Source organism: Carettochelys insculpta, chromosome 3 (genome assembly GCF_033958435.1).
Source record: "Carettochelys insculpta isolate YL-2023 chromosome 3, ASM3395843v1, whole genome shotgun sequence".
NCBI lineage: Eukaryota > Metazoa > Chordata > Testudines > Carettochelyidae > Carettochelys > Carettochelys insculpta.
Window position 1 is genome coordinate 77169216 of NC_134139.1, and position 12831 is coordinate 77182046.

The 12831-nt window shown below is 40.2% G+C and overlaps 1 protein-coding gene across 12 annotated transcripts in view; it reads left to right on the forward strand.

Moving 5' to 3' along the window:
• The window catches only part of SIPA1L2 (signal induced proliferation associated 1 like 2), a 245594-nt gene that overhangs the window by 175304 nt on the left and 57459 nt on the right, over window positions 1-12831 (forward strand). The window lies entirely within an intron of this gene.

Here is a 12831-nt window from a genome sequence, read left to right on the forward strand (position 1 = left end):
TAAATGCATGTGTCAGAATCTCTCAACACGCTCAAACTATAAATATTTTCCATCACTTTCTTACTATGTCCCCATTTCTGCATTTCTGCTGGTCTTGAAAACATGAGTCTGCCTGAAAAATCAATCACATGTTCAGAGCCTATGTTTGCTAATTAGCAAAAGTAATAAACTTGTTTTAGACTGTAACTAACAGAAAATTTGTTTGCTTCAGGAATTAAGGCATAATGTGCAACTTGAAACATCTCAAATATTTGCAAAGCAACACACTCGTATTCAAACACAGTAGAAACTGTTTTAAAAGCGTAAATACCTTCCATTATAGTAGAATGTAAGAATGTGCTAAACAGTGCATTAGTTTTTGTATGTTTTCGTATTTCAATTTTGCATCATTGGGCGTCTGTCTTTCAAGAAGATTGTGTCTTGCTGTTCTGCTGTTGTCAGTGGGGCCCTATGTTGTCATAGCAATGGTTAAAACTATGCACACTTTGTCACTGTAAACCAATGAACTGAATGCTAAATTGCATTCCCTAACATCACAATATTCTCAGGGATGATACCACATGTTTTGATAAGCCAAGACAAATCAACAAGTATTTCCTTCTGGTTCTAAGTGGTGAGCTTCCATAGCTGCTATGGAATGGTGGCTTAAAATCTGAGAACAAGTAGCATTCAGATGGACCTGGAACAAAAACATAAGAGCAGCTGCTGTGCCAGAAAAGTTTCGGCAGCAGTAGTTTTGAGTGACTAGTCTATAAGCAAGTTAACAATTTGACATGACTGGGGGGATTTATAGCTGCTGTTGCTGCTATAGTCAGCTGCAGCTAATATTGAAATATTTGCTGTTTTAGAGTTTTGAGGCTATTCCTGAACTTTCTTGGGCTTATTAGCAGACTCTGCTGTTGCTCCTTCAAGGCTGTTTTTATTTCCTTTTAAAAACTTTTCTGAAACATTGTGCCAGTTAAATTAAGACTTGTGTAATCACTCTCTCTCTTTTAGGCTATATCTAGATTAGAGCACTCTGTCGATGGAAGTTTAGATCTTCTGTCAATAAATAGATTGTGGCCAGACTGTAGAGTGGATCGCTCTTTCGATCTGCTCTGTCGACAGTGTGTGGCTGGACTGCTCTCTTGACAAAACGGCCAACTGGAAGCACAGCAGACGGGGCTGTCCGGTGTCAACAGAGGGATCCCTGGAATGGATCCAAAGTGGCTTTCAGTTGACAGATCTCTGTCGACAGAGGCATTATGCCTTGTGAGGAACAGAATAAAACTGTCAAGGAAAGTGCTTCATTCGGTTGATTTACTGTCAACTGAACACCTTGGGAATTTAAATGCTCCACAGGGTTTGTTGACAGAACAATGAAACAGAGCCTTAAAGTCCTGATGTCAGCATGTGAATTCCTGGGGCTTAAGATGATTTGTGTAAGATCAGTCCTTTAGGCTATTAGTAATGTGTAGTCTCTTGCTGATAGCCATTGTGCTTGACTGACTACAATGAATGTTGAAGCAGAAAAATGTGAAACTGTTTGAAACTTCAAGTGGTAATTTTGTTTATAGAAAGTAAGCTTGAAACTACCAAGGCTTTAAGTGCGGTTTTAACGATGGCCAATGCTACAAGTCAGAAATGTTTAAATGTATCTGAGACATATAATTTGAGAGAACAGTAAACCCTCGCTTTGCACATCTTCAGGGTGCACAAAACTCACTTTAACACGAGTTTCATGCAACTTGAAGATGCTTGGCTGTCAGCCTGCCTAGCTTCCCACAGCTACAAGCAGCTGGGCAGGCTAAGAGCCCCTTCTCCCTGCCTTCCCAGAGCTGCGAAAGGCACTGCTCTGGGAAGGTAGGGAGGAGAGTTTTAGCCCCACTAGTGCTAGGGAGGCTAAAACACCCTTGCCCCTTACAGGATCAGCTTCCCCCACGCCCCCAGCTCAGCCCCAACCCACGCGGTGGGGGCTTCCAGCCCCTGGCACACTACAGCCCTGCATGGGGCTTGGACTCCAGCCCCTGGCATGGCACACAAGGCTCATGCTCCTGCCTACAACCCTGCATGCCCCAGCTCAACTCCACCCTCCCCCTACACACCCGAGGCTTAACCCCTCAGCCCCAACTCATCACCCAAGTCCCTCCCAACTTACCTAAAATTCAGGAGATGTGAAGTGAGTTAAAGTGAGTTTCGTGCCCCCTGAAGAAGTGCAAATCATATCCCGAGGGACTACTGTGTTAGGCTTTTCAGAGCCAATTATAGGAATTAACCCTAAGGAAACGTAAGAACATAACGATGGCCATATTTGTTCAGAGCAAGTACCCTCTAACTAAGTATCCTGTCTTCTGGCAGTGGCCAATGCTAGATGCTTCAGAGGGAATGAACAGAAACAGACAATTATATAAAGGTCCATGCCATCATCCAGTCCCAGCATCTGTCAGTCAGAGGTTTCAGAACACCTGGAGCACAGGGTTGCATCCCAAACCATCGTTTGGCCTTTACAACATGCCCCACAATGTGTTTCACAGGCTGGCTGTGCACTTTGTGAAGAAGTGTTTCCTTCTGTTTTAACACATGCAATGTATTGCTTTTCACCAGATGACCTCTGGTTCTAGTGTTGTTTGGAAAAAGTACATAACACTTCTTTATTCACTTTCTTTACCCCATTCATAACTGCTAGTTGAACAAGTTAGAACTGCCTTATCTTGAAGCCTCTTCAAATGTTTCTGCATTGAAAGATACATGCATGGAGTATCACAGCAGAATATGTCTGTAGCAAGCTGGAATTTGATCTTTAGGAAGATATGTATTACAGTGAAAGAAACAGCGTATACTATTGTGCCTAACTAAGCTTTCCACATTTTTTCAAAATCTTTCTGTTCCTATAAACCAGAGGAAGACACATAGAAGTTGATAATTTGGACTTGGATTTTTGTTCTCTTGTAACTATCAGGTAATTGACAAAATTCTTGGTATATCTAAATTCTGGGAAGGAGAGTTAGGTAATTTGAAAGATACCTGAATAGTTTTTCTTCTGTTTTTTTTTTCCTTGCCACTCTGAATTTTTCTCAATTTGAAGTGTCCATTGTAATTTTTGAAAGACTATTATGTGCTATTAGTAAGTTATTTCGTAATACTGGCATTTTACTTGTTTTAATAACTGTACTTAAAAGAATTAGCACAAATTACTTCCTTGGAAATGAGCCTTTATTTCAAAGGATCTATTTTTTCCAGCAGATAAATACAATATGCTTACAGGGTGAAATGATTACTAAAAGCAAGTGACCCATACTGAAATTTCTTGCAGCTGCAAATAGTGTGGGAATTGCTAAAGGTATGGTGTGTAGTAATGCATTAGAGACCTAGTTTGTCTAATGAACTGCATCTTTAGCAGTCATTTAATTGCTTCTGCAGTTGATTTTGGTCAAATGAAACACCCTTGCTTCATCCTTTTTATGGAAGCAATAATCATGGTCAGGTTTGAGAAATAGTGTGCATGTGGTTAGTTCCATTGTAGTACTACTCCTATCATGAAGCTTATAAATGTGTCTTAGTCTGTGTTCAACTTCGTATCTTGGGTTAGTTTGATTGGTAAACATATTATAGTGAGGAAAGCAAAGAGAGAGAAGTCTGATAATGCACTTCTTGTGTCTTTGTATTCTGTAAGTATGTGACTAAGTCGTTGATTGTCCCATTATCATGCGACAGCACTTCTATATGTAGCTTCTCATAATGCTAATGGTATTTACTCCTGCTTGCATCAGAGGAAAAATTCTTGTGTGCTAAAATTTCAAAGTGCTTCATGGGAATTTAGTGGAGAGAATACACATTAGGTAAATTTCTGTTTTTTGCTTGGTCTCCAGCTACTGTAGTTTTGCTAGTTTTTTATAGAAATGTGAAATTCTGTTTTGGTGATGGAAGTATCCAGGGTCAGTAGAAAAGTATTTTTCTTTGTGCAGCCAACCACTACAGCAATCAGCTCAAAATTCACTTTGCACAAAATGTTTCTCTGTGCTTTACTTCTAAAAGTTTATTAGCTATAATTTTCTAATCTTTAAATGGTTTACAAAACTCTTTTACAAAAGATTGCTTATATTGATTTGTTTTCTCTTGAAAATTAACTTTTTGAGCCTTTATGTTGGCTACCAGTATAGGTAGTGACCTTAACTCCATGCAGAATTGAAAATCCACAAAAGAACTTTTGTGCGTTAAATTTCATGTCTCTTCTTTCTGAAAGAGGCCTACTTTCACATTGTCCTAAGCATCACTTATCAATCATAGCCTAAATACTAATCGTATCTTACATAAAATCTTGAGATAATTCAGACTTTGGGGTGGGGAATGCTTTCATTTCTTTTGAATCCTTGTCTGAATATACCTATTTTGTCCCAGTGAATTTAATATTATTTTTTGTAATAGTTAATATTTTATTAAATTCTGTCGCACAATTCCAAGGTGTAACTGGACTTGATATGTACCAAATACTGTACATTTATGAATCATCCTTTCAAATTCTCTTCTTATTCCACTTCAAGGCACGTCTTATTTGCATTTTCTCACACAGTTATTGTGGTCTTTAAATAGCCCTTTGTGCTTTCCTATTTCTTCTGTGGTTTCAGTAGCTCTATCTGTAATTGATGAAGAAACCAAAGACTCTTTTCTGATAATCCAACCCAGTGCGCACACGTCTTTCTTGTTCATGTAAACACCACATTTCATTCAAACTTGAGAGAATTTCCTCCTCTTTCAAATTAGGGCCAAAATTGATAAGCTTATTTGTTCCTCTGTAAGTAGAAAATGGGTGAAGTCCTGCAAGGGACATTTCAAAATGCAAGATCAGAAGTACATCTTATTGAAGATACGATCCACTTCTCAAGTGACAAATCAGCATATCAGTCTATCTAAGATGTCGATCACCTTGGCATGTAAGAACCAATGTCTGTGCATGGTCTCATAGTTTTCTGAAACTTGGGAGTTTGTTGGTCTCGGGGCATAGCCACAAGGAAAGTGGATATGCTGTGTTCATGGACTCTACGTGCCTATTGTTCCTCATACAGGAGGAACCACTGCATGCCTAGTACGCTGCAGGCTGAAATATGGGAAGCCATCACAGGCTTTGATATGATTGCCTGTGTCTTTTCCCCAGCTAGCCTGTTGGATGAAATAGAAGGCATGTGTTAAGAGTGATGTTGGGTCTGGTTGAGGGACAAGGTCTTTGATGCTGAAGAAAGTGATATGATATTCCAGTGAAATTTCTCTAGCACACACAAATGTAGCCATCTCCAGTACCAACAAAGTGGAAACTGGGAGGAAAATATACATGTTCCTTCCTGCTTCAGTGTTCCCTCCTTTTCTCCTTCCCTGCTCTCATCATGCTCAGAGTCTAAGAATCAACCACTTCTGTTCCCCCTACCACCCCATATTTTTAGTTCATATCTATTAGAATTTGGCTTTGTTGTTGCAGAGTAGAGTAAAACCAACATCAGCACATTTGTTACTGAAAAGAATTATTCATCAGTTCATGATGATATACTTGGGAAGTAAAATAAATGACCATTCTTCAGGCTGTAACCCTGCTCTTTGTCAAACCTTATATTTTACCTTAAAATGAATGGTTAGCACTCATTTAAAAACTGGAATATGGTTGCTTTTCATTGTTTGATATTTTCTAATTATTGCCCACTTAATGCCTCTACATAGGCTTTTTTCCCCCAGAATGTATTGCTTCCAGAATTTCAATGTTGTTCTCAGGAGGGAGCAAAGAAACACAAATTTTCCTGGTGTATCAGTGGTATGAAAGTTATTTATGTTTCCATTTAACTCTCTAAAATTGAATTTTTCCTCATTTTCCCTCCAGTTTCTGTCCATCACAGTGATTTCAAGCTGTATAAGTACATGTGTACATTTATTAGTGAGCAGAGAAAATAGCCCAAAACTTGTGTGTAATTGATCTATCAACCTTGTCTAAAATTCTAAGTATTTCCTTTTGGTAAGTCTAATGATCTCAAACTATGCCCGCCACTAAAATGCCTGTACACACTGGCTTAATTGATCTGAGATATCAGCAAAAATAAAATGTACTTTAAAATGTTTGAAATTCATGTTCATATGAGAGAAGACTTTTTAGCTGCATTTCAGACTTGATTGGTATTGAATTATTTGTGTAAAATGGCTTCAACCATTAGTTCTATATGAATGATTCCTAAATGTGTCTGACTTATCTTTCTCCTCCAATCTTGCATCTCCATGATGTCTTTAACATCACTTACCATATTCCATACCATTTTATACTTCCTCTGTCGAGACCTAGATTTCTCATATTTCTTTCTGATACCTCTCTCCAACTTCACTCCTTCCTTTTCCTATGATTAGCCTCATTATACCAATAACAACAGAGAGGTAGCTCTGTAAGTATGTGTTCTAACAAAACAAGAAGTAATGTAGCACTTTAAAGACTAACAAAATAATTTATTAGGTGATGAGCTTTTGTGCAGCAGATCTACTTCAGATCTGGAGGTAGTGCTGCACCAGAAATGTCATGATGGTTTTATAACAGAGAGATCCAATAAATAAATTGAAATCAAAACTTGCAAATCAGATACATAGGACCAAAGGGAGTGGAGCGGGGTGGCAGAGGGGAGGAAGGGAGCAAATGACTAGGGACATCTAGTTAGTAATTTGCTCCCCCTTCTTCCCCTCCACTTTTGCTTCCCCCCTTTCCATCCAGTGTATCTGATTTGTTAGTTGTTTCAATTTTTTTTTAATCTCTGTATTATAAAACCTTCATGGCATTTCCAGTACAGCACTATTTCCAGATCTGAAGAAGTGGGTCTGCACCATGAAAGCTCATCACCTAATAATTTATTTATCCTTATTCCATTACCTTTTCTTAGGTTTTACAGCTGTGGTATATTTTTTTCTTTTCCATTTCTCTCATTTCCTCCAAGGATTTTTCCATCTTTCTGATCATTTCCCTTCCCCATAGATGTTGTATCATGTCATCTCTGCATGTTCATCGGTAAAATCTGGAAGCTATTTCTGATGATGTCTATGCCTGCGAGTTAGTTATTGCAATTTGTTTGACTCTCTGACCAGAACAAAAGCAGTTTCTCTGAATCAAGAGGATAGTCCTGTTGTAAAGACACTTAACAGGGATTTGGAATTAATGGGGTCAGTCCCTGTTCTACCGTGCTCTTCATTCTTGAAGAATGTCCATTAGTATTTCCATTTTTCATTTTCCAACCTTCAGAATTGGAATAATGCTTCCTCTGACCATTCTGCAAGTTCCATCCTGCATATGATTGCTTCCCAAGTGCTGATTCAAATGTTTTTGTGGGCATGCTCCCTTGCTAACGTGGGAAGAATTCATGAATCCAGTTGTATGGGTCATGCAGGAAGATAAGGAATTTTTCCTGAAACACAAACCCATGAAGAAAGTAATCAAATAGTACATCAATTGGCGTATCCATCACTGATATATCCATTTGGTTCTGAGAATTTAAAGAGTTAGAAATTGAGCATTTTGAGCATGATACCACACTCTTATTTTCATAAGATTTAGTTACAGAGCCCAGTTTTATTGGAATCTAAAGTATAACAGTCATGCTGAGTAACAATCTCATTATGATGGTGGAATATAATTGAAAAAGACAAGGCTTTCATGTAGTTACCTTGTGAGGGTGTGACTGGGTGTGCCCAACCCCCTCCCCCGTGCCCCGAGCTACCAAGGGTCCCCTTTGTGTGGGAGCCCCCTTGCCCCTCCCTATGGTGCGTGAGTAAAGTGAGCATGCCTTACCTCTGTGAGGACAGCCCCGATGGTGCCCTTGCCAACTCTGAACTGGTGCCCCATAGACCAGTAACTGTCTGGAGTGGCCAGCTTCCAGGTGGCAATGGTGACACTCTTTTTGAGGAGGAGGGGCGGGCTGCATGTGGGTGTCCCAGTATCTCAGGGTGGCGGTAAAACAGCAGCAGAGCTCTTGGAAGGTCTGTCTACTCATGAGGAAATTCTGCCCCCACCTGGCATCGACATCGTCCCCATCCCCCAGCAGTAGCTGTTCCTATCAAGCCATGCTGCTGGAGTGCTCCATAGGCTGCAGGGGGCTGAGGGGTGGGGATGCTGGTGGGATCCTGGCTGAAGGGGCTCAACAGCCTCCAGTAGCGGGGGATCACCACCCAGCAGGTGGAGAGCAGTCATGAGCACCATGGTCAGATGACCAAGGATGGTGTTGAGGATGGCCAGATTGGCAAGGAGGAGCTGCTGCTGGATGTCCATGGGGACTGGCTTCCAGGCGCCATCAGATTATGTGGGGCTTGTGATGGGTGAAGGGTGAGCGTGCTTGGGAGGGGCCCTTTAAGGGAGCAGCTGGCTGCAGGCACCAGAAGGGCTTGTCAGCCATGTGACACCATCCACAGTGTTCCCCGCTCCACTCTTTTAAAAGAGTACCTATTGCTATGTAGACTCTCCCTTTTGAAAGAGCGGACAGATAATACCAGCCTACTGGAATGCGACAGTTGTAGAAGTGACCTTGCATTTTATAATGGACTGCTGATTGTTTTCCATAGTCCCCATTTCAGTTCATGTTTTGGCCAATTTTTCAGTTATGCTTGCTCCGGTCGCAGTCTTTCCATCGTTTTAACTAGTTGATGAAATCTCCAGTTTAAAGTTAGTACACTTTGTGCAAAGATCGACCATGTTCTTTGATGGGTTTTTTAATTTGTATTAGCGTGACCGCTCTCCACCTGCTGGGTGGTGATCCCCCGCTACTGGAGGCTGTTGAGCCCCTTCAGCCAGGATCCCACCAGCGTCCCCACCCCCTCAGCTCCCTGCAGCCTATGGAGCACTCCAGCACCTGCTTTTTGTGTGTAGCCGTGCTCTCGTGAAAGGCCATCTTTCAGATGGCCGTGTCCAAAAGATCACCTTTCGAAAGCACGCTGGAGTGTAGAGGTGTAGCTCTAACGTGGTATCAGGCAAAACAAATTTCTGGAAGATGGGAAGAGAGGTAGTTAATGGCACCTGTCTTAGATATGTACCTTGTAACCAAAGGACTCAGGTATCTGACACTGGATCTCAGTCTTCTCCTATACACGTGTCTTTTGGCTTTCAGAAAGAAATGCGCTGAAGGACACAAGTCTGTTTCATCCGATTCTGATTGTTGGTCCAATTTGGTTTCTTTTCTTGGAGACAGTGGTGTAGACCAATCAGTTGATGGTGCCTGTTCTTCCAAAGATTTGAAATCACCAACCCAAATTAGCCATCCTTTGTCATTTTCTAGTCAGAGGACATGAAACATATTGGCAAATATTGCAACTGGAGCTGGAATTTTCAATTCTATGTGCAATACATGTCATCACACCAGCTTGTATAAGACAAGTTAAGCCATCAATTTGGTACTACTACCTTGGGACTTATCTGGAATGCCATCTGTTTTGCTGTGGTCAGCATCTTCCTCTGCAGATTGTTTTCCATAGTCCCCATTTCAGTTCATGTTTTGGCCAACTTTTCAGTTGTGCTTGCTCCGGTCGCAGTTTTTCCATCGTTTTAACTAGTTGATGAAATCTCCAGTTTAAATTAATACACTTTGTGCAAAGATCGACCATGTTCTTTGATGGTTTTTTTAATTTGTATTAGAAGTCCATTATAAAATGCAAGGTCACTTCTACAACTGTCGCATTCCAGTAGGCTGGTATTATCTGTATAAATCTTCCATTCCTGTTCTCCTTGTTTGTTTTGGTTTTTTTTTTTGTTTTTTTTTTAAAAAAAGAGGGGGACTTTGTATGTGGGTCTGAGCTGACACTGTACATTGTTAATTGGTTATACTATCAAGTGTTCTTATAAATGCACACTTAGATTTCTGTTTCTTTTATTTATTGCCTCTCTCACCACACCTGTATTTCAGTAACTTAGTGACATGCTTGATTGGAAATATTAGCCTTACTTCTACACCACGATAAAAGAAAATAATATTAATACAAATATCAATCTTAACATTTTCATTTCCTCTGTACTCATGATCTCATCCTGTGTCTTCCTCGGTGCCTAGCAAATAGCGTAGCCCAAGTACCTTGTAGATCTTACCTTTCAATTTAATAGGCATTCTTCTCTCCACATCACTCTGTTTGCAGTAGTAAACCCTGTCCTTAAAGTTTACAGTATTTTGCCCAGAGCTGAGTCACTTTCTAGTCAGCTTCCCTTTTGTGAATACGCAATATTAGATTCCGCAAGGTTCCCTATTTTTTTCTACAGTATCCAATGATATACAATATCTTAATGTTTTATATTAAATTTAATTTTAATTAGTTTCACTAATTCACAGAATGGTAAAAGTGGAAGTCCTTTTATCAGCAGCGGTGGTGCACACTTTTAAAAGGCTGCAGTACTCCAAATTTCCTTAGGTAGTCTGAAGAAAACTTGCTGTTCAAACTTAAAATTGTTATTCTCGCTTTCATCTCTTTTTCTGGGTGTTTGTCTTCAGTTGTAACAACTGACAACTTTGGGGTCTTAGTGACTACACCGAAAAAATTAATTTATAAGCAAAAAATTGCTTAGTCCAGATCTTGACATTCAAACAGCTGGCTAATTATTTGGAGGTCTTCGAGAAGCTTTCTCAGAATTATTGTCTTCAGAGTTCATTGCATTTAAAGAAGTTGCTGTTTCACAGGCTGACACAGTAGGAATACTCACACAGCTTGAAGAATGGGAAAGTAATGCCAGGCAAACTTGCCAAGGGTCAGTGGATCCATAAAATGTTCTTTAATGTGAGGTTTTCAGTCTGCTTGATGATTAGGGTGTGTAAATAGGACGGAGTCAGAAAGTGTTGCTTTTTTGATAGACAAGAAACAGACCAGTTTCAACAATGAAGACCTACAGAGGCGTGCTTGAAATTTAGCAATCCGGCAAATCCTGGGGATTTAAATTCAGAGCTCTGAGAACAAGATGGATTTCTTCTGAGCTTTTTGCAAGTGATTCTTTAAGGATGACTTGTTGACAAGCACACCCTTTGATCTCCTTCACTGTATTAACTGAAAGGCGTTAGACTGGAATGAGCTAATTGAGACTGCTTCACAGAAGGCTAGGAAGGTCCATTTGTAAAAGTTCTCAGCAGTGATCAGAGAGTTCTTTTTACATTTGTGGAGGGACATAGCAGAGGCAGATTTGAATCTTCCTGGTAGACCTAGAAAATCCCTGGCACAGTACAGAGAAATGCTGAAATTCAGGAATCCAGCTCCAGCTGTCCTTCCACCCTGTCCTCCTCCTCAGCTGTTTCCATTCCTTTGCACTCTTATCAGGGTGCTTCCTCTGTATTGCCTCAGAACTAGCAGTGGGGAGCATTGAGATCACAAGAGAGACATTTTTCTTTGCTCTCTGTTCCAGTGCCCCAGCAGATGCGGCTAGCAATTGTAAGGAAGGTGCTATGCAGCCTCTGCAATCCTGTTTTGGAAAACTCAATGCAGTTCAGAAAACTTAGTTCCTACTGCAATACCTTGATTTAATTTTTGACAAACTTGGATAACATAGTGGTAATACATTTTTTTCATTTTTATATGCTTGCTGCAACACTAATATAGGGTGTTTTTTATTAGTGTTTGAGCCTGCAAACACCTGAGTGTCATTACACAGTAAGCAGTCCCATTAAACTGTATGTATAACTTACTTGTACAAAGTTGGTAACATGCATAGGGATTTTCAGAATTGAGATTGGGAATAGTATGAAATCTTAAATTTTGCCTAAGAAATATGTTTTGCCTTAGTCAGCAATGATGAATATACATTTTCTTGTTGAGAAACAGCAAAGCCTTTCTTATGTTCAATGCTTCATGTGATGAGGTAGTTAGTTTCTAGAAGTCTTGTCGCACCTTATAGACTAACAGATATTTTGGAGCGTAAGCTTTCGTGGGCAAAGACCTGCTTCATCAGATGCAGGAGCTGGGGGTGGGTGGTTTCAGAGGGGTATTTAAAGAGTGGGGTCCCAGTAAAAGGGAGGACCAGAGCTGACAAGGTCCATTCAGCAAGGTGGCTCAGTATCAACAGTACTTATCAAAAGAGGAAAAAACAAGTCAGATCAGACAAGGGGATGTGAGCCTTTGTCAGAGTCTAATGGGGAGATATTAGCACCCAGAGCAGAGGAACTGCCTTTGTAAGTTGCGAACCACTCCCAGTCTTTGTTTAATCTATGGTTAATGGAGTCAAATTTGCAAATAAATTGCAGCTCAGAGATTTTGCTCTCCGTTTGATTTTTGAAATTTTTTTGTTTCAGAGCTGTCACCCTTAAATCTGCCACTGAGTGTGCAGGGAGATAGAAGTGCTCTCCCACAGGCTTCTGTACATTACCGTTCCTGATGTCTGATTTATGTCCATTTATTCTTTTACAGAGAGACTGTCCAGTTTGGCCAATGTAAATTGCAGTGGGGCATTGCTGGCACATGATGGCATATATTGAGAAGGCCATTTAGGGATTGGGGCAAATAGATGTTAGGGGTGGTGCTTGGTCCTGCCAAGAGGGAGGGAACTAGATTAGATGACCTCCCGAGGTCTCTTCCAGTTCTAGGAGGTACGCGCGTGTGCGTGATGTGATGCATACACCCAAGAGAACAAAATTGAGACTTCACTTGCAACCATAATGTTGACATTTCTTGACTTCTGAGTGATGAACTGTGCAATCTTCATCATTTTAAGGTTTTAGCTTTTATTTATTTTGTATAATGCAGAATTTAATACAGGGATTAACATTCAGTATCATCTATTACTTTTTCCACTTTCAAAGATGCACATTTTTAACACTGGTTTCCACACAAGAGTGAATAGTTTAAAAAAAATTTTCCCCAGATAAGTAGTATGTGCTGTGTTTT